The sequence below is a fragment of the Lygodium microphyllum genome, chromosome 3 (assembly GCF_053477565.2).
Source record: "Lygodium microphyllum isolate KBCC chromosome 3, Lygodium_microphyllum_v1.1.10, whole genome shotgun sequence".
Taxonomy (NCBI): Eukaryota; Viridiplantae; Streptophyta; class Polypodiopsida; order Schizaeales; family Lygodiaceae; genus Lygodium; species Lygodium microphyllum.
This window is the reverse complement of record NC_141137.1, coordinates 113,406,445-113,433,850: the sequence shown is the minus strand read 5'-3', so window position 1 is coordinate 113,433,850 and position 27,406 is coordinate 113,406,445.

The following is a 27,406-nucleotide window of genomic DNA, read 5'->3' as shown; positions in this document are numbered from 1 at the left end:
TCAGAATTTAAAATATGAAAGAAAAAGGATGGTCAAACACCTTTTGTCTCATTCCAAAAATAAAGGGCCTTTAGACCTTAGCCAAGATGCATGAAAATTCAATTTTATATAGCAAGAAAGGAAAAGGAGGAGGCTTGTTAGATGATTTGAGGAGGTGGGAGGTTGAGGTGGTTACAACCTCTCTCTTCTTTTATCTTCTCCTCTCACGCTTCATTTATCCCTCTCCCATTTTGGCACAACTCTTACTCTCTTTCCTTTCTTGTGCTTTCTTGCTTTATCTCTTCCATGGAAGAAGGAGAGAGTGAGGATGAGCATGATGGTCATATTTCTTGTGTGCCAGATTCTTGTGTGTGTGAGCATGGCTTCTTGTTGAGAGGAAGGATGTTGTAAGCATAATGACAAGTTGAATATCCACCATATGTCAACTAGTTTTTTGACTCTTTCCGACCTTCTTAACTGTGATTCACTCTGAGATTTCCTCTCATGAGGCGGCACATACTTGCTATGCCTTAAATCGGGCATCATAACTGAAGGTATTCCCAAATCATTGTCCAAACTATCACTGCCAGGTGACTCATATCCTCCTATAAGTGAACCACTCACATCATCAAACATATTTTCCTTTCCTTTATCCAATCTCCCCCTCACTGACATATCGGTGTCAGTGGATGTAGGAGTACGATTATGCAGTCATCCTATCCAAGGACTAACTGTAGATGAAGCATCACCTGTAGGACCACTTATAGAAGTACTTGCTAAAGAAGAATGTTTAGCATTAGTAGTGCTGGCTAATCCATCAGAAACAACTATAATAGGATTACCATACCATGAAGCCAGCTTGTCAAAAACTACATCTCTGCTGATCAAGGTCTCATGAGTGGATGGTACATAACATTTGTAAGCCTTCATGTTTTGTGCATAACCCATAAAAACACTCTTGACAACTTTTGGATCCAATTTCTTCCTCTTTTCATCAAGAACATACATGTAAGCAATGCAGCCAAACACCTTAAGATGCCTAATATCAAGCTTGTGCCCATACAGCTTCTCATAGGGAGTTACATCATGAATCCCAGCTATAGGAGTTCTATTCAGCATAGAAACAATAGTAGCCATTGCTTCAACCCAATAAGCATTTGGGAAACACTTTTCATTAAGCATTGCCCTTGCCGATTCCACAAGCAGCCGATTTTTCCCCTTTGTTACACCATTTTGTTGTGGTGTATAATTGCAAGTAAGTTGTCTTTTAAAACCATATTTGGAAATATACCTATCAAACTTTCTGGATATATATTGTTCGCCTCCATCTGATCTTAAACATGAGATATAATAGCCTAGTTCATTTTCAGCATGTTTTCTGAAGTCTTTAAAAGCATCAAACACCTCATTTTTGTTTTTCATAATGTACATCCATGTGTATCTATTGAAATCATCAATGAAAGAGACATAATATTGAGCACCACCGAAAGAAGCATTATGAGACAGACCCCATACATCCAAGTGTACTAATTGCAATGGACGAATTGTTCCTGACATGCGTCATAAAAGGAAACCTTGCTTGTTTCTCGAACTGACAAGCAAAGCATACATGTCCAAGATCATTGTATTTGAACTTGGGTAACCCAAGTACAACCTCTTTTTGCTACATAGATTTTAGTTTCTGAACATTTACATGGCTAATATGTTTATGCCAAATTTTAACATCTCGTAAAACTCCATCATCATGGGCAAACATGGCTGCCTTCAATTCTGAAATAGATGCATCCAACATAAACATTATGCCATCCCTTCTGGCTTTAGCAATCAATGTGCAACCATTACCATATTCCTCGATAAAGCATCCATCCTTATTGAATCTCACTTGCAGATTCTACTCTACCATCTATCCACCAACCGAAAAAATATTTTTAGTGATCGATGGTACATGAAGCACATCATGTAGACTAATTTTCTTGCCATCAAGAATAAGCAATGGAACCACACATGTATGCTGAATATCATGCTAGATATCATCCCCAGTGCAAGCATATCCATGAGAACCCACAATCAACTCATCAAACCATTCTCCATGGGGTGTCATATGATTAGAGACCCTTGAATATATGTATCATTTCTCATCTCTTCCTTTCTTAGGCACATTCTTTGATACATGTTGCTGCATAGCAAACAACTTATCCCCCTGATCAGAGCACCATTGGAAGATGCGTAATTTCCATGTTGTCTACCTTTTTCTTTCATGCCTGCTTGCTTCTTATGAAAATCTTTGGCAATATGCCCATATCTGCCACAATAATGATAGTCTTTGTCCCTATTAGTCTAATCATTTGACTACCAGGATCCACCACCTCTGCCTCTAGGTGATCTCCCCTTGGCTCTAAAGCTGCCAGATCCTCGTTAACCTTGCATATTTGAGCTATTCCATGCATTTTGTTAATATTTTCCATAGGTATTTTGAGTGTCTCCTCAACCTCAAAAAGAACCACGGCCTCTACCATCTCTACCAGACTAGCTAGAGTAGAGAATAATGTATTTCCCTTGAGACGAATTGGAACTTGTTTCAAGACCAAGCTTTACTTCTTCATGCAGAAGTAATGCAAGCAATTCATCCCAATCAAGGCATTAGGGCCGAAAAATGTTAAAAATGGCACTTTCATTAATCCATGGATTAAGGAAAGGGCCAAAGAGATTTTTCCACGTGGAAAAAAATATGGTATTTTTGTCTCCTCTGCTTTTGAGATAGTAAGTTCATTTTGTGGTTCTCCTCTCCTATTTATCCAAAATCTTCAAACCCTGACAAGTTTTGATACTCCCAATGGCCCCTATTAACTAATAAAAGCTGAAAAAACCTGTGACAAAGATATGAAAAAGTTAAGTTAATTAAGACCATTTTGAAAATCGAGAGAATTTTCAAAGTTATTGGTGCTCGTAGTATTTTTAATTTGTCTCCTTGATCTCTCTCTTTAGGTTTCTTTCTCTGCACATTGTCTGCATACTCATTGTCTTTTAAATGGTGTCCACAAGGTGTCCTTCTCATTCCATAAACTCTTGCATCATGTATAGCAAGAGCGCAAATGGAGAATGGGAGCCCAAAAAATTTACTATAAATGATTTGGTTACAATGCTACCATCTTATAGGGGCTCTCACAGAGTGAAAAAAACAAAACAAGAGGATATCAAATATCATTGGAAGGGACATACCTTTGCGTTCAAAAACACACCTCAAGGTTGGTTTGCTTTGGTGCAACGTGTTTACATGGCTAGAGATATGCACTTGGCGTCACATGAATATTTTTCCTAACAAGCACAGTGTAAGTTTGAGTTGTAAAATATACGTGAGTATATGATTTTGTTTGAAGCATATGCTAAATAATGGATTGTTGGTTGTAAATATCTTTCCATCAACAAGTTTCGAGTGGCAACCTATGGAGAGCCTTAGCAGAACATTCCATGGCATTCATAAAGAATTTGCAGACATTATTTATGTTGATGAGACCATTATTTTTTTCATGAAAGTGGAATTTTTGTGTGTTATACACAATATGTGGTTCCTTCAAGAGCAGCTGTGAATGGATACCTTTAAAATCTACAGTTACCAAGCCTCTTATCTTTGGATTGGGAGATGCTTGATGAAGCAACAATGAAGAGTTTTAAACTCAAAATTGCTCAAGATATTCAAAAGGCTATGACTCTTGGAAGGATCTTGAGAAGAGTAAACTTATCGTGGTTTTTACCCTTGCATGTTTTTGTAGCTTGCTTTAAAACAACTTGTTTACAATGTACAAAGGTTTCGTGTTAAAACAACTTCTTTACAATGGACAAATGTTTCGTGTCTAAACATAAATTTTTTAGAGGAAGATTTGGACAAAATTTTAGTTCTATGTTGGAAAGTCTAAGGAATTTGACCACAAAGATGACTTTATAAGGTGCAATGTGTGCCCTCAATCATTGTATTTATCCTATAATATATCTCAATAATCTCTTATCATAGGTTTTGATTATAGAAGATACAAACTTAGATTGGGTGTGTGGGTTCCTTTTGATTTAGATATTGATTGTAAGACATTGAAACTTATAGTGCAAGTTATCGCACAAGAAGTAAAGGAGGTGAACATTACTTCAAAGTGGAGTCTTAAGGATGTAAGAGACACCTTGGAGTTTCTAGAAAATGTTACTCTTGGATATAAGTTCAAGGTAAATGGTGTTGTAATTGGAAAAAGAGCTGAGAGCTCTGTATCATGTATGAGTTGTTTGCCTCCTAGTGTTGTGAGTTTCAGACCATAAATATGCATGTATAAATAATTTTGAATCTTTCTTTTGCTCACAAATATTATTGCCAAAAACATGGAATTATACACATTGATAAGTACTATTAAAAATATATTAGTGTAAGCTTTGCAGTGATTTTGTGAAGAATAACAAATCATCATTTGTGGACCAAAATGATCTCATTATATCATGAGTTACAAAATTGCAGTACAATTTAATAGGAAAGACTTGGTACAAGCTTTATAATTATCTATGATTCTATGAACAAAAAATCGTATTTCATGGGTAAGATCAAAATGACATATCATTACATTTTGGGTTAGAATATTGCACTATAGATGTATATACAAGGGGAATGTTACTTCAGTACAAATAGAAAAAATAATATTAAAAGGATATTCTTTTGCTTCTCTTTGATATTTGGCTTCTCCATCCTCAAAATGTTCTTTAGCTTCTCCTTGATCTATAGCTTCTCCATCCTTAAGACTTCTCTCCTTCTTTGGAAAAGTTGTTTCATCTTCCATACTTTCACATGTCATCACTAGTTTCCTCTTAATAGGTGTTTTCTTTGGTTGCTCAAAGAACTTAATTACCTCAAGCACTCTTTTCTCCTTGGGCTTTAGAGGAGATTGGACTAAATTTCAATGGAGAAAGCTTAGGCATTTCCTTCTTTTTGGGCCCCTTTTGTTTGGACCTTGGAGACTTCTTTTTCTTGGTGGTTGCCGTTTTCTTGCCTTTGCCCTTTGTTGTTGCATGTCCTTTGAATTTTTAGCTGTTGGGAGAGGAGAATCTGGGTCCAACTGTGTAATTGCCCCTATCTAAAACTAGTTCAATACACCTCTCCCGTATCCCCCACATATATGACTCAGGGTAGTCTTTGAATTGTAACAAAGCACACAAGTTATTTGAAGCAACAAGAGACTTTCAGTATAAAAAGGATAAAACATAGGAGACTTACATTCACCCCCTCTACATTCAATAACTTTGAATCTATTATCCTTGAAGCATTTGAAACCACTCTCCGGCCACAATTATGTATGTCATTTTGCAATGGGACCTCTTGAAGCAGAAACTTGAAAGGTCTCTGAGGATAAGCAATGCTTTCAAAGCTGGTGTCAAAGTGGATAGTAACAAGTCTAGCAGTAGTGCACATATTAACTTATTAGCAAATATTATAAACTTTATCCAATAAAAGATAAAATAAATAGTGTTTATTGACAATATATCTTTGACTGGCCATGGATTCCTGAAAGAGAATTCATAAAAATACCTCTCTTGCAGGAATGTCAATATAGATTAGGCTCCAGTGTCCTCTACAAACCAAAACACAAGTGAGCAATAACCCTAAAGACAAATCATCAAGAGATAGAATGTTGAATAAAGTACCTTTCAATATATATGGAAAAAAAAATATGATGGTTTGTGACACTATCAAAGTGCTTAAAAAACCTTGCAATATTTGAATCGGATTTTGAAAACAAAACCATAGAGAGAAGTGGACCAATAACAAATATACTCTTAGCAATATCAATGCTAAGAGAAGCAATATATGCCCTGTATACAAAGTAAAGAATGAATAAGAGAATGAGTGCAATATAAGAACCCTTGGAAAAATTCATTATAAATAAAGAGAAGTAAAAGACCTTACCTCAAACAACAATAAACTACTAAATATATTAGTTGAGTATCATTTTTCTCAAATAGGATCTTATCCTCTGGAGAAATGCTGAGGTAATCTTCTTTCTCAGGACTAACAGAAACATTCACAACCATTTGGCCATACACTTTTCCCATCCTCTCATAGTTCACTAGGCCAAGAGAAAAAATCTTTCTCTACTAGATTAGATCCTCGTTTTCTATTACCCTTTCCTTTTCTCCTCCAAGACAACCTCCTGCTCACTTGCAACCCTTGTAGGATACAAATGGGTAACCTCTTCAATCTTGGGTGCTCGTGGCTCTTTTTGCTTTCTCATTGAGGATTTCAAATGCCTTTTGATCAGTTGATGGAAGAGCCTTCAAAACTTTGTCAAACCTATATCTAAGTTTGCTGACCATACTAAAGTCTTTATTCATTAATGTAATTCAACGTGCATGGGCAGTTGCAATGTAAGCATCATTCATAAAACCTATTACAAAATCCTTTGCTGCCTCTTGCAAGCATAGTAGGGTAGATAGCTAACATATCTTGTTGAGGCCATCCACCACATAGGCAACAGAGGAAAACCTACCAGATATCTCCTTGACCAATCTAAAAAATGCACCGTTAGGAATGAGGTGACTAGTTGACTTTTGAGCTTTCCTGATCTTTGCAAAACACCTCTGCATGTAAAACCATCTTAACTTTCTCTTTTTCCTCACAAGGGCTTCCTTGGAAAGCTTAAGTTGAGGAGAAATTGAGGGCTCAACCTTACTAGATGACTTGTTCTCTGAGGATTCACCTTCACATACTTTACCAATTGGTGTAATAGGGACAACAATTTCTTCAATTGTCTCCTCAATAGTTTGCTCCAACACCTTCAAAATATTCTTCACCAAGACCTTCCTTGCAGTTTTTTTTGTCCTGGCCATTGAAACTAACACGGAATGATAAGGAAGCTAAATATGAAGTCAACTAACTCCCATTGCACTGAAATAGAGATAGATGGAAGCCAAAACAATGCTAGGCCTTGAACTCCTACTTCTTGCTTTGCACTAAAGGTTGGCCCAATACAATGCGATAGCGCGAATTTGAGTTCCTTCTTTGCCCTTATCACTTCGTATTGGAAGCTAAGGCGAAGCACAATGTTGCTTTCTAGGGGATTCCAACATAATGCTGTCGTCGTGTTGGGGGTTGAAGGTCTTCCACTGGGGTTTAGAGAAGAAGAGGAGTGAGGGATTCAAGGTTAGGAGAGGGAGAAAAGAATGGGGTTTGATAAGACTTGGGTTTTAGAGATGATTCAGTTGAAGAAGAAGACCTCAAGCTTTTTCTTATACTTAGCATACATGAATGGAATTAAAGACTTTGACTTGATTACATCAAATGCATATGCGGATAATAAACCAATACATTTAGAGATTTTATCTCAGATTTAATCCAAATGCATACTTCAAATGCAAGCTCAAATGGTTTCTATTTCATGAATATTAATGGACAACAACTCCAAGATACAAGTATTTTGGCGGTAGACTAGATCAAAACCTCATGAAATGCATTGTCAAAGCATATAATTTACTTCAGCCCTATTTTAAAACAGTAATTTCCAGCTCATAAACAAGCTCCAAAAATGCACATAATCTCAAGAATAAGCCTCTCTAATCATTCTCAAATGAAGTCCTGATGTTAAGAGGTCAATTCCTTCACTTACAACCACATAGATCACTTGATTTCCCTTCAAATGGACAAGAACAGTGGGCTGCCCTGTTTATGACTAGTTTTAGTAGTCCAAAATAGCCCATACACGTCCAAATAACTCCCCTTTGCTTGCCCCAAAGTCACTCAAGTACTTGGGCACAAGACGGGCTTCATTGGACCATGAATATGGTAAGAGAATGGAAGAAGACGTACATAAGAGCAGGCTGAATACTTTTTCTCAGTTTTCCCCTTTTATGGACTGTCATACCATTCATTTTCGTGATACCAAATGGATGGGCCAGAAAGACTCTCACCTTCTTTGTTCGTGTCTCCTCTCTTTCTTCAGTTTGCTCTGAGTTTGCATGCTTTGGAGCATGCACCATAGCCTCCAGCTCTCCCTCCATCTGCCACAGATATGCAGGCCCAAAAATTGCACCGAAAAATGCGGGCTGCTCTTCCCTCAGCTCCCACACAAAAGTTTGACCATTTAGGGACCATTTAGGTCACTTACAAGTCACATAAGTCCATTATTCCAGGTCCCATACAAACCTAGTGGACTTTTGGCACTTTTCTTGATTTCCAAGCAAATATTCCTCTTGAACCAATGTGACTTAACCTGTAGACTGTCAATTACCTCCTGTTGATCAAGTTGTGGGTTTCCATAGACTTCATTTTTGTCAATTTACATGGTACAATTGAAAATTGCATGTCAAGTTACAAAAGAACTTATGAGATTAAGTGATATTTAGGTAAGAAAATTTCTTATGTGGATCTTAATGAAGTTCTTCTACAAACATAAGGACTCTATAATTTATATCATGAACAGAAAACTTTTTGACAACGCAAATGCACGAGTTCCTTGTTTCTGTTTGCATGCCCTCGCTTCGTATTTGTCTCGCTCGCAATGTAGCATGAGAAGACAAGAAGAAGCTCCTTCCTCACTTCACTTCGCTTTGTATTCTTGATAGCTCCAATACAATGCGATGAGGGTTGTTGCTAAAGCTGGTGAAGTATGCTTTTGTGTTGTGTCGGACAACTCGACCGCCTTCCACATCGCCAACATCAGATGTATGGCACCTCTGTCGACTGGATACATTAGTACTGTTAGTCATGACATAAGTTGTGAATTCACGTTTGCACCAAATAAGAAGTTCTTATATACTCGTGTGTGTTGATATCCATGTGTCATGTTCTTATTGGTTGTTATATTAGGGTTTCTAGAACGCTCCTTCTTCCCGCCTCATGCCTATTTAAGGCCACCCGAATTCATTCACACACTTTTCTTCCCCATTTCCTCATGCATCCAACGTCTCCCTCTCTGCCTTGCTCGACACAACATTTCCAATTCTGTCTTCGTCTTCGTCTCCTTGTCCTTCCCCACCCAACCCATCTAAAGTCCAAATTGTCCATCTCCATCTCCATCTCTGTCTCCTTCTCCCCTCAGCTCCGACCAACATCAATCCTGCCTCCTTCTTAATTATTGACACCTCATCCATCCATAATCCTGCTCCCAGCCTCCACATCACCCCCTACGTCCATACTCCATTATCCCCTTTGTCCATACTTCGCATTCCCAACTTGCATGTCAATATGGCCACTATGTCATAGAAGTCAACATGGCCCTACTGGCACTAAACCACAACATCTCAGACCCCATAGTCTTTAAGTCAACTTCCACATCCTCCACATCAAAGTCTTCCTCCATTGCATGCCTCAGCACATGCCCAAAGTCTAGCTGCAAGGCAAAATACACCAAAACAACACAAGAAGGTAAATAAAAATGTTTTGATTTTCTTCTTATGGTATCGTATTGGCTAGTCTTTCCACATGGAGCGATAAAGGTATTTTCTCACATATATTTTTCTACCCTCGCTTCATATTAGTGTAGGATCTCAAGTGACTTCCAAGGCCAAAGTAGTGTGATGATGGTGTTTAGAGATTCCTAAATGCTTCTATTCATGTCATATTACTTACTCGTTTAACACAGAGTGAGGGCTGCACTTGAAGAGGCTTCAACGTTGAGACTTGCATTGTATAGGCATGCAATCTAAAGCAAAGCTATTGTATCTCAAGAAGATGTCTAGTACAGAGATGTCGCACATGTTTGCCTCCACATCTATGAAGAGGAAAAGAGTCCTTGAGCCCACAATGACAAAGGAGTCAATTGCCTCACATGTTTCAATAGCATCTCATATGTCAGTGACAATTGAAGGTTCAAGCAAGGCTTTAAAGAAGGGAAAGGCTTCAAAGTCTCCTGTGAGGATCCCAGGGCTATCTCAAATTACAGATGTCATAGCCTATGAGAAGCTTTTGGATTTTCTTATAGAAAACAATATTGGCATTGCTTTCCATCCAACATCTAGGGACATTTTTAATCCAGAGTGGGACCTTGATCAAATTCTTAATTTCTCAAAGGACTTTTGCAATGAAGATTTTGCAAAGTTTGAAGAGTTGGCATATCATGTTGTTCAATTGGATTCCAAGGAGTACGTTCACACCCCTATTGAACGGTTAGGCACTGAGAAGTCCTTGTTTATTAAGAAATGTTGTTATCATTCTCTTGATAGATTTTATGCATCTGAGTTATGGTCTTTACACCCAAAAAAATGCAGGTTTATGCTTAAGTCTACTGCATTCATTTTATTTGCCCTTGTGAAATACCCCATAAAATCTAATGAAAAGCATAAAGAAACCTCAAAATTATCTAGTTGTTGCCTTCTTAAAGAGATAGTGGATGAAGTTGATGTTGAGGAGCAACTACACACCCAGATGGAAGCATTAGTTGCAAAGGACCTAGATGTTCCTGAATTCAAAGTAGAGACAGTAATTGAAGAGACCACTATAGAGGTTGATGAGCCATCTGACATTCCTTCAAGCCTTATTGTTCCATCTTTGCCTACTTTCCCAATTAAAGACAAGGAGTACATATTATTATTTGATCTCCAAATTCTTTTCAATTTGAGAGAAGATTATGGCTTGGCAGTTATTACAAAGGCATCTGTAGATGCAAAAGGCATAGTGGATGTTGAAAATGAGTCCAAGGAGGGCTTACTTAAATTAGATACTCAAATGTCTGATAATAAGTTTATAAATGCATCAAATGCTTTTTCCCTATGTTTAAGCAAGGTCAAAGATGCTGAGAGAGAGTTATAGGTTGCTGACAAAGAGTTTGAAGAGAAGCTTGGAATCTCCAATTTCAGAAGGGAGGAGTCAAAATATGTAAAGGAGCTCAAGGTATCAAGGAGACATCAATTAGCTTATGGAATCTAAGAAAACTTGAGAGTGATGAAAATCAAATGGTAATGCATTCTTTTGTTTTTGTGGAACCATGTACATTTTTTCATTTTTTTCATTGTGACTGTTGCTTTTACAGTTGGAGACTGTAGATGAGGATAATTTCTTGGGAAGAGCCAAAGGATTGAGAGTTGGTGGTAGTTCCCTAAAGGATGTTGCACTTGGGCATTACATAGCAAGAATTGATCCCAATATTCTATTGGTTTTGTATAGCACTTTCTCAAAGGAGACCTCATGGCCAAGTTTCTGTGTTAAAGCACTTACAAGGCTTCTTGGATACTCATGTTTGTAGTACAATGCACACAAAGTTATGTTTTTGGAAAAGACAATAGTCATCCGAATATTTGGTTATGGTCCCATCTTCTCTCCCTCCAGGGCTAGATACTTCCTTGCATACTCATCTTATTTTTTAGCAACAAACAAAATAGATATCAAATCCATAGCTGGATACAAGAGAAGAAAATTTTCACATTATAGAGGAAAAATGCCTGAGGAGGACGAGGATGTAAAGGCTCTTAAAAGCTGGCCATGTATATAATATTTTGAAAATAGTATCAGTATTTTAGATTCCACTGCATTTATTATGTTCTCCATATTTGAAGTAGTCTTCGAAAAAAACAATTAAATAACTCGTGAAGGGCATTGGTTTTTGTTGCTCCTCCTCCATGTCTAGTGCTCCAAAAGAAACACATACATGCTTGGTAGTGAGATTTCTCCATACCTTGGCTACTGTAAGTTGCTAGAGTCCCTTGCTCTTCCACAAAATAAGTCCCATGAATAAAAAGAATATGTTGTGACAAACCAACAAGCAATGAATCATTAAACCTTGTTTTCAAAGTAGCAAAAAGATTCAATTTTATGTCTATCTTACCAAGTAGAAAGTAATATCCTTTTCTCCCCAAGATTCCTTAATTTCTTGAACAAGATTCACAATTGAACGTTTATACTCTTTCGAATAGTTAGATGTTATCTTTTGTTCCCTTAGCATTTTTAAAAATATGTCAAGGTTTCTCCAAACCTCCATTCGTAGGAATGCAATTTGTGGTGTGCTAGCCACATTTGTTTTGATTGCACACAACTCTCTTCAGCACTTCACAATGCGTTCATTTGTTTACTAATATGATTTCTTAGAAATCGTCTAACTTTTGCACCCCCCATACAGACATTTGCTAAGACCTCTCTTGTTTTCTTTGAGGCTATTGGATCCTTTCTCAGGTGAACTTGATCTCCATGAAAACCTATTTTTGATAGTAAAGCGTCACATTTATCAATAAAGTCATTTGACAAAGATACTAGTTTTATTGAATATGCATAGTCAAGATGCAATCTAAGCAACTTATCAGTTATTCTAATCTCCGCATGTAATGTACAAATATGAATGTTCCTTAGAGAGATTGAGAGAATAGGATCCCATAAGCCATCCACGTTTTTTAACTTGATCGAATCTATAGAGTTCCGAGTCGGGGCTCTTCTTGCTGGCCACAAAGTACTCCATTCTTTGGATCCCAAACTCTCCATGCAATAAATACAAGGATATTTTGCATTGGCCCCATTACTTACTCCAAGCATACATTTGATAGTTTTTAAGTCAGTACTCATATGCCATTCAACATTAAATTCACTTTGAGACTTTATAATATCAGGAATACCTATATGAGAGAATAACCATTTCAAGATTTCACAACTTTCAGTTGGTACTTGGGCTACACCAATCTACCAATGCTCCATCTCGAATTGTATCTTAAATTTTTGTTCTTGCCCCCTACCATTACTATAATCCAATGCCATGTTCATGATACATAGATGCTGACTCTTTCTATCTTTTGTCCCTTTTGAATCTATGCTTCATCCAATTATAGTGCAAACTTCAAAATGCCACCACATTCTTGGACAATAAATTTATACGTATGGACCATTGCAATCTGGACTCTTTTAAGATCAATCCAAATATTATTAAATGTGTTGTATTCAAAAAAGGCCTTTTTTTTATGTTTTTCATAGGGCATAGATCCTTTTATATGAATATACTCCCCAAAAACATCTGGAATTCTACGATTCATAACTGTCCTAGCAATTGAAACTACAAGAGGCCAAGGAAAACCAAATGCACTTATTCTATGACATTTAAGATTTGTAAACCACAATTTAGAGAGAGTACGATAACCTCTATGACCTGATACCCATACTGTCACATGTCTCCACTATTTCATTTAGTTTAACTGTTCCTTTTAAATCTTTCAGTAACCCTTTCAGAGTTTGGCTTCTCAAGTTTACATTTTCAGGTGATTTAAGAATCCTTATAATGTCCTTCTTTGTCATGGTTTCTTTAATAATCTTAATCCTCTCACCATTCTCTCAAATATTAATACCTAAAATATTAGAGACACATCTCTTTGCAAGATTTAGTCTCCTTTTCTTCACCCGACTACACAAGTTCATTATATTTTTAAGTGGTCTTTTTCTCTCTCTAAATCCTATTGGAGTTTCTTTCAAGAGTAGTAAATTTTCTTTCAATGACTGATTAGAGTTTTCTAGATTATCAACCTTGTTCATTAGCTCAAAAATAGTTTTTTGTGCCAATGTTAATGCTTCTTTCATTTCATGCATTTTTTTTCTAAATGTAAAAGATGTAGAATATAACCTCATGCAATAGCCAAGGATCCCATCACAACCATCTCCAACATACCTTATGAAGTTGTGAATATTTTAAAAAGGAGGATGTTTACTTGCAGAAGGGTCCAGAGGATAAATATTTCCATCCATCCATAAGTCTACATGCTTCTTTCCTTGTAAGCGCAACATGTTAGCTTCATTCTTGTCCAACAATGCTCGATGGTGTATACTCCTTCAAGATTAATAGACATGATCTAACTAAATAGTAAGTTTATACTTGTGTGGTGGGGCAGCACTTGTATTGCTAGAAAAGGTATTGGCAAACATTTTGGTAGGGAACCCTAAACAGGGCAACAATATCACAAAGAAGGAAATATAACCACATGAAAGAGAGGTGTAGAAAATGAACATTGAGGAACAAACGAGCGGTGTCTTTTTTGGTGCGAAAAATCAAAAATACAAGATTTTGCAATTTCCAAGAGAATTAGACTAAAAATGTGACACTTAACGTCCATTAAAGATTGAAGATATTTAATATCTGGCATCTTAAATGAATCATATATTCTCTCATTAATCACATCCAAGCAACCAAATTTGGAGGGTTTTTTTCTTCTAAACTTCCTCTAATTAGCAACTTAATAATTTTCTTACAAGTGTCGTTTTAAAACGTTTTTGGTCCTAATAGGGTTTTGCTCTTATAGAAATAGAAGTATCAAATGCCTTATACTCCTTGCCAAGCCCACTCAATGTCACTGCAATCATATCATCCTCTGAAACACTAGACCCAATAGTAGTCAACTAGTCGGCTATGGTCTTTATCTTTGTCATGTATGCTTGAATGCTCCTGCCATTTCTGGACATATTATTAAATTGCTACTTAAGTTGTATCTTCCTTGCATGCGTGACATTACTATAATTTTTCATGAGTATATCCCAAGCATCTTTCGGGGAATGACAACTAGTAATCTGCATAGCCATTGAATCAGAAATGCACAAAGAGAACCAATGTAGTACTTTGCTAGCTCTTTTGACCACTTTCGAAGAACTCTTTGTTGATCCTGTGTTGGATTATGTTCAGGTAATTCGAGTTTAGCTTCAGTCCCCATGCATAAATCCCAGTATCCTCTGCCAAATCAAAAAATTCTACATCCTGAACTTCCATAGTACGAAGTTCTTATTATCAAGCTTATCAAATTTGGGTGATGTTATCAGTGGCTTGAGCATTTTGCATATTGTAGTAGACAATTTGTAGTCAATGCCTGACTCCCCACAAACCAAGATGTCTTACTGACCAATTTTAGCCTTCAACGTTTATGACACTTCCTTGCAACCAAATCCTTTTTGAAATCATAGTATTTCATCCTAAAACATGTCAGATACATCCACAATCAAGTGGCACATCATGTAGGTACATCAACCATCTTATAGAGCATGTAGTTGCTGCATACCTGTAACGTGTCCACCAGTATCATCCAGGATACGTCTTAGCAGTCCATTGGAAAGGATGTCTAGAAAACTCCGCCCGGCGCTCCCATGGAATGTTACGGGTTTTGCGATCTAGGTCTTCCCGCGTCTGCCACGTAGCGGAAGTATCCTGGCCGTTTCCACTTAGGATCGACTGGAATTAGGGTTTTCCTGATTGGTCATTAGCTAACAGCAACTAGCGTCAGACCCGAGCGAACTACTTTACGCAGAAACGCCAGGTCCGAAGCGGATTCACGCTGCACTTGGTTCAAGGAGAATGGGAAATGAGAGGGATGCAAGGCTCAACCTCTCTGCCATAAGGCATAGTCCCATTCCATTCCCCTAAAATAGCGTAAATCGGGTAAGACGTAACTCTAGGTCATCGCCCTCGTTATTCGTTTTGATAATGATGATCATCCCGCTGTTCTTCGAGATTTTTGAGAAAAGTTCCCGGCTAACCGGGACCACCCAACCGTAGGACAGACCCATGGTCCATCCTTCGCACTTTCCTTGGTTTGTTTTAGTTATGTAATTATCTAACACATTAATTTGACATATAACAATCAGCTTCTTTAATTAATCCTGTTAAGCACTGGTTCATTCACGTAATCTTATCAGGTGACATAGAAAACCAATATCAAGCATTTTAACATTTCATCATTTTATCTTTGAAATACAAGGAGTTCCGCCCGTAGGCTTGTCCATAATCTGCCCGAGGGCTATCCAGTAATCCACAGGGATCACTATTCCAAGCTTCCACCCGTAAACTAGTATGCGGGCCTCGAGATCCAATCCCGAGTCATGTTAGCCTCTTGTGCAGGACCCGAAAGGTGAGGGATTTACGGCCAGAGCCCCCCTAGCACCCAAGCGTCCTCATGCTCCAAGTAGAGCTCAACGGAGAGACCTCTCACGGCGGGTTTGGTCCACGTTCCCGGCGCGGTCAACAACCCCCTTGGTTAGGGTCAGGCAGGCAGTCGGGGGTAACTGAAGCTGCCTCTCCCTTCAGGCCTTCAACCTAAAGCATTAGATATCTTTTCATCCTTTAGTTCCTTGAGCAAACAATGCAAACAGTGCTTTCTAAACTGTTACAAGCACAATCAATTCTAGTGGTCGTTTATTTGGCCAATTGCTAAGGAGTGAATCTTTCTCTCCGAATGCATCCAACACTCGATCCAGGATCAATTGCGACTTGGCAAGATCCCCAAGGGTTTGTTTGTTAACCCTATATCCTTGGGTTAGGGCCATACCCTACTAACCCAACTTAACCAATACCTTAAGTTCTATTAGCAGTAAATATGTTATTCCAATTTACTAATTGGTCTTTTGCTTCCAAGCAAATATCTAATCCTCGTATCTTGGTTACTTTACCCAAGAAAGGTACTATATCACCACGATTATTTCTCCTCTTGCAAGATAAACTTGCGTAAGAATCTGCCAATCTCATTCCGAGGAATTGGCCATTCCCTTTTGATCAAATCACAAGATCATGCGACTCTGCAACCTATTGCGCGAGTGTCGCATCAAAATCATGGGAGTATTTTACCCATCGAATGGCGTTGTCTAATCACGAAATCATGATTAGATAGGAAACACGGTTAGGGTATCTTCATAACAATCCATTCCTGATTGCACTAGGTCAATATTGTCGGTCCTAAAGGTCCAAATCCAAATCGAGTTTCATTCTTTTAGCGAGCGATCCTTAGGGTAAAAACCCTAGATCGTTTCTCGCAAGTGTGTCCTATTGTCCCTACATTCCATGAATGAGGGCAATTCTTTAGGGTATAAGAGTTTCAGCTTTGGCAATAAGAGCATTAGGTCACGTCCTCAATGTGCTAAACCCTAGTTAGCTCTTTGGGATATGTTGCATTGATTTAACCCTTCTTGAACGAGTTGCTTGCGGTTTAGGTGTTTTTAGGGTAAACCAATTTACTTATCTATTCTTGAAGGTATTTACGATACCCTTCTCGAAACCACATGATTCATTTCCTATGTTTGAGTATATTTACAAACCCTACTTTTTTGGTTAAAACCAAAGCATATGCTAAGTTATGACATAACTTCTATTGATGCATTTAAGATTCATGCTACTAAGCGATAGGGTTTTATGTGAACCATGCAACCTTTTTCTAACTTCTTTTCTAAATGATATTTTCGTATGCTGAATAAGCATTGTACGACCTTTCGTAACTATTTACGTAGTTGATTGAGATTTAAGCCAATTGGCTAGATTTTAATCTACTTTACGCAGTTTTAAGAACCATTTCCATGCCTTGTAAATTCCTACGGATTATTAGCGACCTTCTTTTAATGAATCATTTCGAAGGAAAGATGCCTAATAATGCGACATATGATTTATTCTTTCCCATGCATAATCGAAAGTGTACATCAATAATTTCAATTTTATAAAGATGGGCATTAGTTAATCTGAGTTCGTTACTTTGCAATGCATAATAACCACTTGCCAGGAATGCATAAAGATCTTATGCTCTTCTTTTTCATTCGTTTAATACAAATGACCAATTCCTTGATCGAAGTTATTTCTTTTAATTTAGTCAAGGTATTTCAATAAAAAAAAAGTGCATCTTGATTCCATAAATGATCTATGCACAATTGAAATATTATGACGTTAATCAAAATTAGGAAAAAAAACCTAGACTTGTGGTGAAAGGTCCACATGGATGTTAGGAGATGATCCTCCTGCGGTTGCGCCTTGTGCCTTCTTAGGAGCCATCGTGACTTTGACCTTCTCGCATTGGTCGCGGACTTATGATCTTGGCCCGTCTCCTTCGAACGCGAAACTCCCTTTGTGACCGCTTGCACGGTTTCTCGGAATCGGCTTTAGAAGGTTGTATAGGCTTCCTCCATGAAATGGTTTTAAAAGGCTTATGTGGGAAGGGTTTTTTTTTTTAATAGAAGAAAAGAACCCGGCCTATGATGGAATTTAAAAGGGAAGGCAAGGAAAAAAAAAGGTGCTTTAAACCTTGGGGGTAATAAAACCCACTTGATAAGGCCTATGAAAAGCCCAAGGAAGGTAGTTTTAGATGGGCTTTGTGAAATGCTAAAAGGGGGGAACAAGGATTTAATTACTGGGATAAGTCAAACTTTAAGGGGACTTGGGTAGGAATTGCAAGAAGAAGGGGCTAAGGTGGAAATTTTGAAGAGAAAGGGGACTTGGGTAGGAATTGCAAGAAGAAGGGGCTAAGGTGGAAATTTCAAAGAGAAAGGGGACTTGGGTGGAAACCTCACAGAAAGAGGGTTAGGTGGAAAATTCAAGGGAATGGATGTAAAAATCCCGGGGTTGGGTTATAAAAACCCTCTTTTAAATGACTTTAAGGAGAGATTTTTGTGGGGGGGGGAGAAACCCACAGGAAAGGGTTTAAATCTCGGAGAGGGGGGTTTTAAAACCCAACTTGGAAGGGCTTTAAGGAAGCCCACAAGAAGGGGGACTTCCTAAAGGCTTTGTAAGCTTCCCAAGAAGCTTCTAATGCTTCTGGTCTCGTCGTGGCGATCCCACGTGGAGAAAGAGGAGGTGACTGATTACGACGGCTTGTGGGCGCATTGGCATGCGGAGCTGGCGGCGTATCCCAGTACTGACGGCCTGATCGATGGCGTCCACCACTCTTCCTTCTCTTCAAGCCTTCTCCCTCCCACTCGACTGGCAGTCTTATGCCCTCCTCGGTCTTCTTCAGCCTCACAGTGCACATAGAGAGGCGATGCTACTTCCTAATTATTGTGTGGCAGCACTGCTGCATTGTGGCTCTCCCCCTTCACTCCCCCCCACAAGGCTTTTATAGGTGAGGGGAGGGGACCTTCCCGGCGCCACGCGGCCATAGTGCATGGCATATCCCCCTTGCACGAGCTCCAGCGAGGAGCTTAATCATCCACGCCACTCTCCCTCTCCTCCAGCATGACCGTCGGCTGGGGAGAGGGGATAATTTTGAAACAAAAATTACCATAATTCCAACAATTATCCTTTTGGCCTCCTACCAAGAGGAGGTTCTTATGAAGAACGCGGGTTAGGAATCGGAAATATTACATTCTCTCCCCCTTGGAGGAATCGAGATGTCCTCATCTCGAGATAAACTGGGGATATTGATGGTTGAGAGTGCTTTCATCTACCCAAGTGGCATCCTCTTCGAGATAATCTCTCCACTGGACAAGGCATAATCTCAAGGTTCTAGATCTCAGTTGTCTCTCCCTAAAATCTAAGATCCTGTCATGCCGTATTTGAAGAATTCCTTGACTAGGCATTACAACTTATTAGTCATCAAGTACATGGTTAGGATTTGGTATATACTTCTTCAATAGACTGATATGGAATACATTATGAACCCTTAGGTTCTCAGGGAGTTGCAGTCTATACGCATTAGATCCTAAGCACTTGAGGATCTTGTATGGTCCACAATACCTTGGACTTAGCTTCTTGCAATCTCCTAAGGATAGAGAACTCTTCTTTGGGCATACGTGAATGAAGACCATGTCTCCTTCCTCAAATATTCTATCTTGACACTTCAAATCCGCATACGCCTTCTGTCTATCCTTTGCAGCTTTGATGTCCTGTCTTATTGACTTTACTTGGTCATCCATCTCCTCCAATATCTGCCTTGAAGCTTCAACCCTCAAGGTTGGATCTGAGAAGTTTAGGGGACTTCGACAGACATGACCATACAATGCTTGAAAAGGGGTGATTTGAATGCTTTGTTGGTAAAAAGCATTGTAGTCAAATTCAACCAAAGGCAAGTACTGAATCCACCTTTTTGGCTCACGACAGCAGTGTGCCCTTAGCATATCCTCAATGACTTGATTGACTCGCTCTATAGTAAGCTGTGCTAAAACTGAGTTGAGTCCCAATGGCTTCGAAGATAGCTCTCCAGAAGTGTGATGTGAAGAGAGAGTCACAACCACTAATGTTCTGGGTAGCCCATGTAGCTTGAATATCTCCTTGATAAACAATCTTGCAATGTCGGAGGCTTTATAGTTTGTCTTTATTGGAATCAGGTGTGCAACCTTGGTAAGCATGTCAACCACAACCATAATGGAATTGTATCCTCCTTGGATTTGGGGTAGGCCCACAACAAAATCCATACTGATGAATTCCCATTTCATTTGGGGAATGTCAAGCGGTTGCAGTTTCTCTGGCATCATGACATGTTCGGCTTTGATACGTAGGCAAGACAAACACTTGGTGACATATTTGAGAATGTCACCTTTGAGCCTCTCCCAATGGTAGCTCTTCCTAACTGCATTAAGAGTTTTAGCATAGCCAGGATGTCCTGTGAAAGGAAAATCGTGAGCTTCCCACAATATCTTCTGCTTAAGTGACTGGCTTACTAGTATACACAGCCTTGTTCTGTAGTAGACAAGTCCACTATTAATGGAAAAAATTCCTAATACTTAACCTGCAACTTTTGGTTCTACACCTTGATAGAGATCTCCTTTAGCATTGTTTGGTAGGCCAAATCATGGCATGCTTCCTCTCTAGCTAACTCAAGTATAGGGTTGTTTGGCATAGATACTTTTGTAGCTAGAGATATGGTTTGTTGATGGATTCTACAAGATTAGGAAACTTAGGAATGCCTTGTGACTAAGTGCGTCGGCAACTACATTCTCTTTCCCTGGTCGGTACTTGCTTTCAAAGTCATATTCCTCCAACACTTCAATCTACCGACATTGCCTCATGTTGAGCTCATTCTGGGTAAAGATCCATTTGAGACTCTTATGGTCAGTTACTAGAGTAAACTTGTTACCCAACAGGTAGTGTTTCCAAAGCTTTAGAGCATGGATGACAGCTAGTAATTCCAGATCATGCGTGGCATAATTCTTTTCATGTCTCTTCAATTTCCTTGAAGAGTATGCTACTGGATGACCTTCCTGCATAAGTATACACCCCAAGGCAAGAATGCTAGCATCAGTTACTACCTCAAACTCCTTATTGAGGTCAAGAAGTTTTAGAATAGGTGCTGATACCAAACTTTGCTTCAATTTGTCGAAGCTATTTTGTTCGAAAGTTGACCATGTAATGGAAGTCTGCTTCTTTAGTAAGTCTGTAAGAGGTGCTGCAATCAAAGCATAGTTTTTTATGAAGATCCTATACCATCCTGTCACTCCAAGAAAGCTACGTATCTCTTTGACGGATACTGGTATTGGCCATTCAAGCACATCTCTTGGGTCTACTGATATTCCTTCTGATGATACTATGAATCCCAGATATTCAATCTGACGCTTGAAGAATGCACCCTTCTTCATTTTTGCATACATCTTATGAGACCTCATTGTCTCAAGGACAATCCGAAGTTGAGGTTCATGATCTTCTTCCTGTTTAGAATAGACTAAAGTGTCATCGAAGAAGACAAGCACGAAATCATCAAGATATGGTCTGAAGATATCTTGCATTAATCTATTGAAGGTGGCAGGTGCATTTGTAAGCCCGAATGACATAACCAGGAACTCAAAGTGCCCATATCTTGTATTGAAGGCCGTCTTTGGAATATCTTCTTCCTTGATCCTTATCTGATAGTAACCTGACTTGATCAATCTTGGAGAAGATCTTTCCACCCTGAAGATGATCAAGAGCTCATCTATTCCAGGAATAGGATACTTGTTCTTGACAGTTGATTGATTCAACCCTCTGTAGTCAATACATAGTCGAAGTGTTCCATCTTTCTTTTTCTGGAACAGTACTGGTGCTCCCCATGGTGAACTGCTAGGACAGATGTAGCCCTGATCTAGCAGTTGTTTGAGTTGTTCCTTCAGCTCAATTGCTTCCGATATAGACATTCTATAGGGTCTCTTCGCAATTGGCACAGCTCCTATTACTAGCTTGATCTCATGATCTACTTCTCTTTGAAGCGAGAGTTCTATTAACTCTTCAGGAACTACGTCCGCGTATTCCTTTAGCCAAGTGACCAAATCACTTTACTTCTTTATCAATATTCATAGTCAAGAAAATCGTTGATTTAAAAAAAAGTTTTATTCCATTCATATCAGCATAGCCCTTTCGAGGTACAATTATTTCTTGGGGCGATGGAACAAGTTGATACATTAATTCGAGGAGAATAAGATGTTGTTGCATTTAGCTACAGGAACTGAGTAGTAGTACAGATTGGGGTCATCGATTTTCAGGAATCGATAGTTCATCGGAAGATTAGGGTATCTTTTCCTTTGATATCCATTCTTCTCATGATGTCCCAAAACCTTGATTCGGTCGGCAGGGATTCTTTGAATCACTTCCCCGTACACATACTTATTCTGGTTAACCCTTCGACCCCTGACCTGTAGGGTCACGTTTGTGTGAGCCTCAACAAAGATGAACAGCTTCACGATCTTCAAATCCTCCATCCACTTGATTCTCTTCGAGTTAATTTGAAGGTACGCAGGTCGATGGGCATCTATGTAATAGATCCCTGAAACACCCATCCATCTCCGTTCCACGTACATAGGCGATGGATTGTAAATGCGGTCTAGGATGTTCATTATCTCAACCCTTTGTCGATAATCCGTGGAATGCATCGCGGTCATAAACATGACTCCGAACACTAAGAACCTGTTCCATGCTTCATAATTCTGTAAGACAGCATTGAAAGTAAGGAAATGTTTGGGACAGTAACATTTGCTTTACTTCTTCTTATTAAAATTTCTTAAGTCCTTTGTTGGTTCGCTCTGATACCAACTATAATGTGTCCACTAGTATCATCCAGGACACGTCTTAGCAGTCCATTGGAAACGATGTCTAGAAAACTCTACCCGGCACTCCTATGGAATGTTACGGGTTTTGCGATCTAGGTCTTCCCGCGTCTGCCACGTAGCAAAAGTATCTTGGCCGTTCCCACTTAGGATCGACCGGAATTAAGGTTTTCCTGATTGGTCATTAGCTAACAGCAACTAGCGTCAAACCCGAGCGAACTACTTTACGCAGAAATGCCAGGTCCGAAGCGGATTCACGCTACACTTGGTTCAAGGAGAATGGAAAACGAGAGGGATGCACGACTCAACCTCTTTGCCATAAGGCATAGTCCCATTCCGTTCCCCTAAAACAACGTAAATCGGGTAAGACGTAACTCTAGGTCATCGCTCTCGTTATTCGTTTTGATGATGATGATCATCCCGCTGTTCTTCGAGATTTTTGAGAAAAGTTCCCGGCTAACCGGGACCACCCAACCATAGGACGGACCCATGGTCCATCCTCCGCACTTTCCTTGGTTTATTTTAGTTATGTAATTATCTAACACATTAATTTGACATATAACAATCAGCTTCTTTAATTAATCCTGTTAAGCACTGGTTCATTCACGTAATCTTATCACGTGACATAGAAAAACAATATCAAGCAAGTTCTTTTTTTAACATTTCATCATTTTATCTTTGAAATACAAGGAGTTCCGCCCGTAGGCTTGTCCATAATCTGCCCGAGGGCTATCCAGTAATCCACAGGGATCACTATTCCAAGCTTCCGCCCGTAAACTAGTATGCGGGCCTCGAGATCCAATCCCGAGTCACATTAGCCTCTTGTGCAGGACCCGGAAGGCGAGGGATTTACGGCCAGAGCCCCCCTGGCACCCAAGCGTCCTCCTGCTCCAAGTAGAGCTCAACGGAGAGGCCTCTCGCGGCAGGTTCGGTCTACGTTCCCGGCGCGGTCAACAACCCCCTTGGTTAGGGTCAAGCAGGCAGTCGGGGGTAACTGAAGCTGCCTCTCCCTTCAGGCCTTCAACCTAAAGCATTAGATATCTTTTCATCCTTTAGTTCCTTGAGCAAACAATGCAAACAGTGCTTTCTAAACTGTTACAAGCACAATCAATTCTAGTGGTCGTTTATTTGGCCAATTGCTAAGGAGTGAATCTTTCTCTCCGAATGCATCCAACACTCGATCCAGGATCAATTGCGACTTGGCAAGATCCCCAAGGGTTTGTTTGTTAACCCTATATCCTTGGGTTAGGGCCGTACCCTACTAACCCAACTTAACCAATACCTTAAGTTCTATTAGCAGTAAATATGTTATTCCAATTTACTAATTGGTCTTTTGCTTCCAAGCAAATATCTAATCCTCGTATCTTGGTTACTTTACCCAAGAAAGGTACTATATCACGACGATTATTTCTCCTCTTGCAAGTTAAACTTGCGTAAGAATCTGCCAATCTCATTCCGAGGAATTGGCCATTCCCTTTTGATCAAATCACAAGATCATGCGACTCTGCAACCTATTGCGCGAGTGTCGCATCAAAATCATGGGAGTATTTTACCCATCGAATGGCGTTGTCTAATCACGAAATCATGATTAGATAGGAAACACGGTTAGGGTATCTTCATAACAATCCGTTCCTGATTGCACTAGGTCGATATTGTCGGTCCTAAAGTTCCAAATCCAAATCGAGTTTCATTCTTTTAGCGAGCGATCCTTAGGGTAAAAACCCTAGATCGTTTCTCGCAAGTGTGTCCTATTGTCCCTACATTCCGTGAATGAGGGCAAGTCTTTAGGGTATAAGAGTTTCAGCTTTGGCAATAAGAGCGATTAGGTCACGTCCTCAATGTGCTAAACCCTAGTTAGCTCTTTGGGATATGTTGCATTGATTTAACCCTTCTTGAACGAGTTGCTTGCGGTTTAGGTGTTTTTAGGGTAAACCAATTTACTTATCTATTCTTGAAGGTATTTACGATACCCTTCTCGTAACCACATGATTCATTTCCTATGTTTGAGTATATTTACAAACCCTACTTTTCTGGTTAAAACCAAAGCATATGCTAAGTTACGACATAACTTCTATTGATGCATTTAAGATTCATGCTACTAAGCGATAGGGTTTTATGTGAACCATGCAACCTTTTTCTAACTTCTTTTCTAAATGAGAATTTCGTATGCTGAATAAGCATTGTACGACCTTTCGTAACTATTTACGTAGTTGATTGAGATTTAAGCCAATTGACTAGATTTTAATCTACTTTACGCAGTTTTAAGAACCATTTCCATGCCTTGTAAATTCCTACAGATTATTAGCGACCTTCTTTTAATGAATCATTTCGAAGGAAAGATGCCTAATAATGCGACATATGATTTATTCTTTCCCATGCATAATCGAAAGTGTACATCAGTAATTTCAATTTTATAAAGATGGGCATTAGTTAATCTGAGTTCGTTACTTTGCAATGCATAATAACCACTTGCCAGGAATGCATAAAGATCTTATGCTCTTCTTTTTCATTCGTTTAATACAAATGACCAATTCCTTGATCGAAGTTATTTCTTTTAATTTAGTCAAGGTATTTCAATTAAAAAAAAGTGCATCCTGATTCCATAAATGATCCATGCACAATTGAAATATTATGACGTTAATCAAAATTAGGAAGAAAAACCTGGACTTGTGGTGAAAGGTCCACATGGATGTTAGGAGATGATCCTCCTGCGGTTGGGCCTTGTGCCTTCTTAGGAGCCAACGTGACTTTGACCTTCTCTCATTGGTCGCGGACTTATGATCTTGGCCCGTTTCCTTCGAACGCGAAACTCCCTTTGTGACCGCTTGCACGGTTTCTCGGAATCGGCTTTAGAAGGCTGTATAGTCTTCCTCCATGAAATGGTTTTAAAAGGCTTATGTGGGAAGGGTTTTTTTTTTTTAAATAGAAGAAAAGAACCCGGCCTATGATGGAATTTAAAAGGGAAGGCAAGGAAAAAAAAAGGTGCTTAAAACCTTGGGGGTAATAAAACCCGCTTGATAAGGCCTATGAAAAGCCCAAGGAAGGTAGTTTTAGATGGGCTTTGTGAAATGCTAAAAGGGGGGAACAAGGATTTAATTATTGGGATAAGTCAAACTTTAAGGGGACTTGGGTAGGAATTGCAAGAAGAAGGGGCTAAGGTGGAAATTTTGAAGAGAAAGGGGACTTGGGTAGGAATTGCAAGAAGAAGAGGCTAAGGTGGAAATTTTGAAGAGAAAGGGGACTTGGGTGGAAACCTCACAGAAAGAGGGTTAGGTGGAAAATTCAAGGAAATGGATGTAAAAATCCCGGGGTTGGGTTATAAAAACCCTCTTTTAAATGACTTGAAGGAGAGATTTTTGTGGGGGGGGGAGAAACCCACAGGAAAGGGTTTAAATCTCGGAGAGGGGGGTTTTAAAACCCAACTTGGAAGGGCTTTAAGGAAGCCCACAAGAAGGGGGACTTCCTAAAGGCTTTGGAAGCTTCCCAAGAAGCTTCTAATGCTTCTGGTCTCGTCGTGGAGATCCCACGTGGAGAAAGAGGAGGTGACTGATTACGACGGCTTGTGGGCGCATTGGCATGCGGAGCTGGCAGCGTATCCCAGTACTGACGGCCTGATCGATGGCGTCCACCACTCTTCCTTCTCTTCAAGCCTTCTCCCTCCCACTCGACTGGCAGTCTTATGCCCTCCTCGGTCTTCTTCAGCCTCACAGTGCACATAGAGAGGCGATGCTACTTCCTAATTATTGTGTGGCAGCACTGCTACATTGTGGCTCTCCCCCTTCACTCCCCCCCACAAGGCTTTTATAGGTGAGGGGAGGGGACCTTCCCGGCGCCACGCGGCCATAGTGCATGGCATATCCCCCTTGCACGAGCTCCAGCGAGGAGCTTAATCATCCACGCCACTCTCCCTCTCCTCCAGCATGACCGTCGGCTGGGGAGAGGGGATAATTTTGAAACAAAAATTACCATAATTCCAACAATTATCCTTTTGGCCTCCTACCAAGAGGAGGTTCTTATGAAGAACGCGGGTTAGGAATCGGAAATATTACAATACCCTATGTAAATTCAATCTTACTGTGATAGTAGAGAACCATAGAGTCAGCAGTTAGCAACCACTAAATTACCAGCAACCTTTTCTCAGTCAAAATAGAGATATTTATGTGTCAAATATCCCCCAAAACATCCTAGACATTTTCCACTATATGCAAGAGTCCATACATGACCTTTTGAGCACACTATAGTACATGTACAACAATTTCAAATGCCAACTATCATCCCGATTGATAACAATCAGCCAATATGCAGCCAAAACAAGGGCAATCCAAGATCAAAAGCTTCCTGAATCATAGCATACATATTCCAACACATGTAGAGACCAAGACATGATCATACTGACATTCATACATGCATTGTCTTCAAGAACCAATGTCATATAACTCATGTACTGTTTATGTATAGCCAATAATCATGTCAATGATCTATACATAAACCCACTCACAGGTGCTCAATGAAGCTTTATAAAGCTCCCAAACAAGCCATAGCAAGCTCTTGAACAAGCATAAAGCATAAACCATGATGCATACCTTGATAAGAACAATGGTAACCTTTCTTCTTCAGTAGAGATTCTTATCTTCAAGCTCCAAATCCAAACTCCTTCAATGCCATGATCTAGAGAGCCCATTCATGTTGGCTCTAATACCATGTTCAAAGATAAAAGAGACAGAGTGAGCATTCAACTCATCTCATTTATCTTCA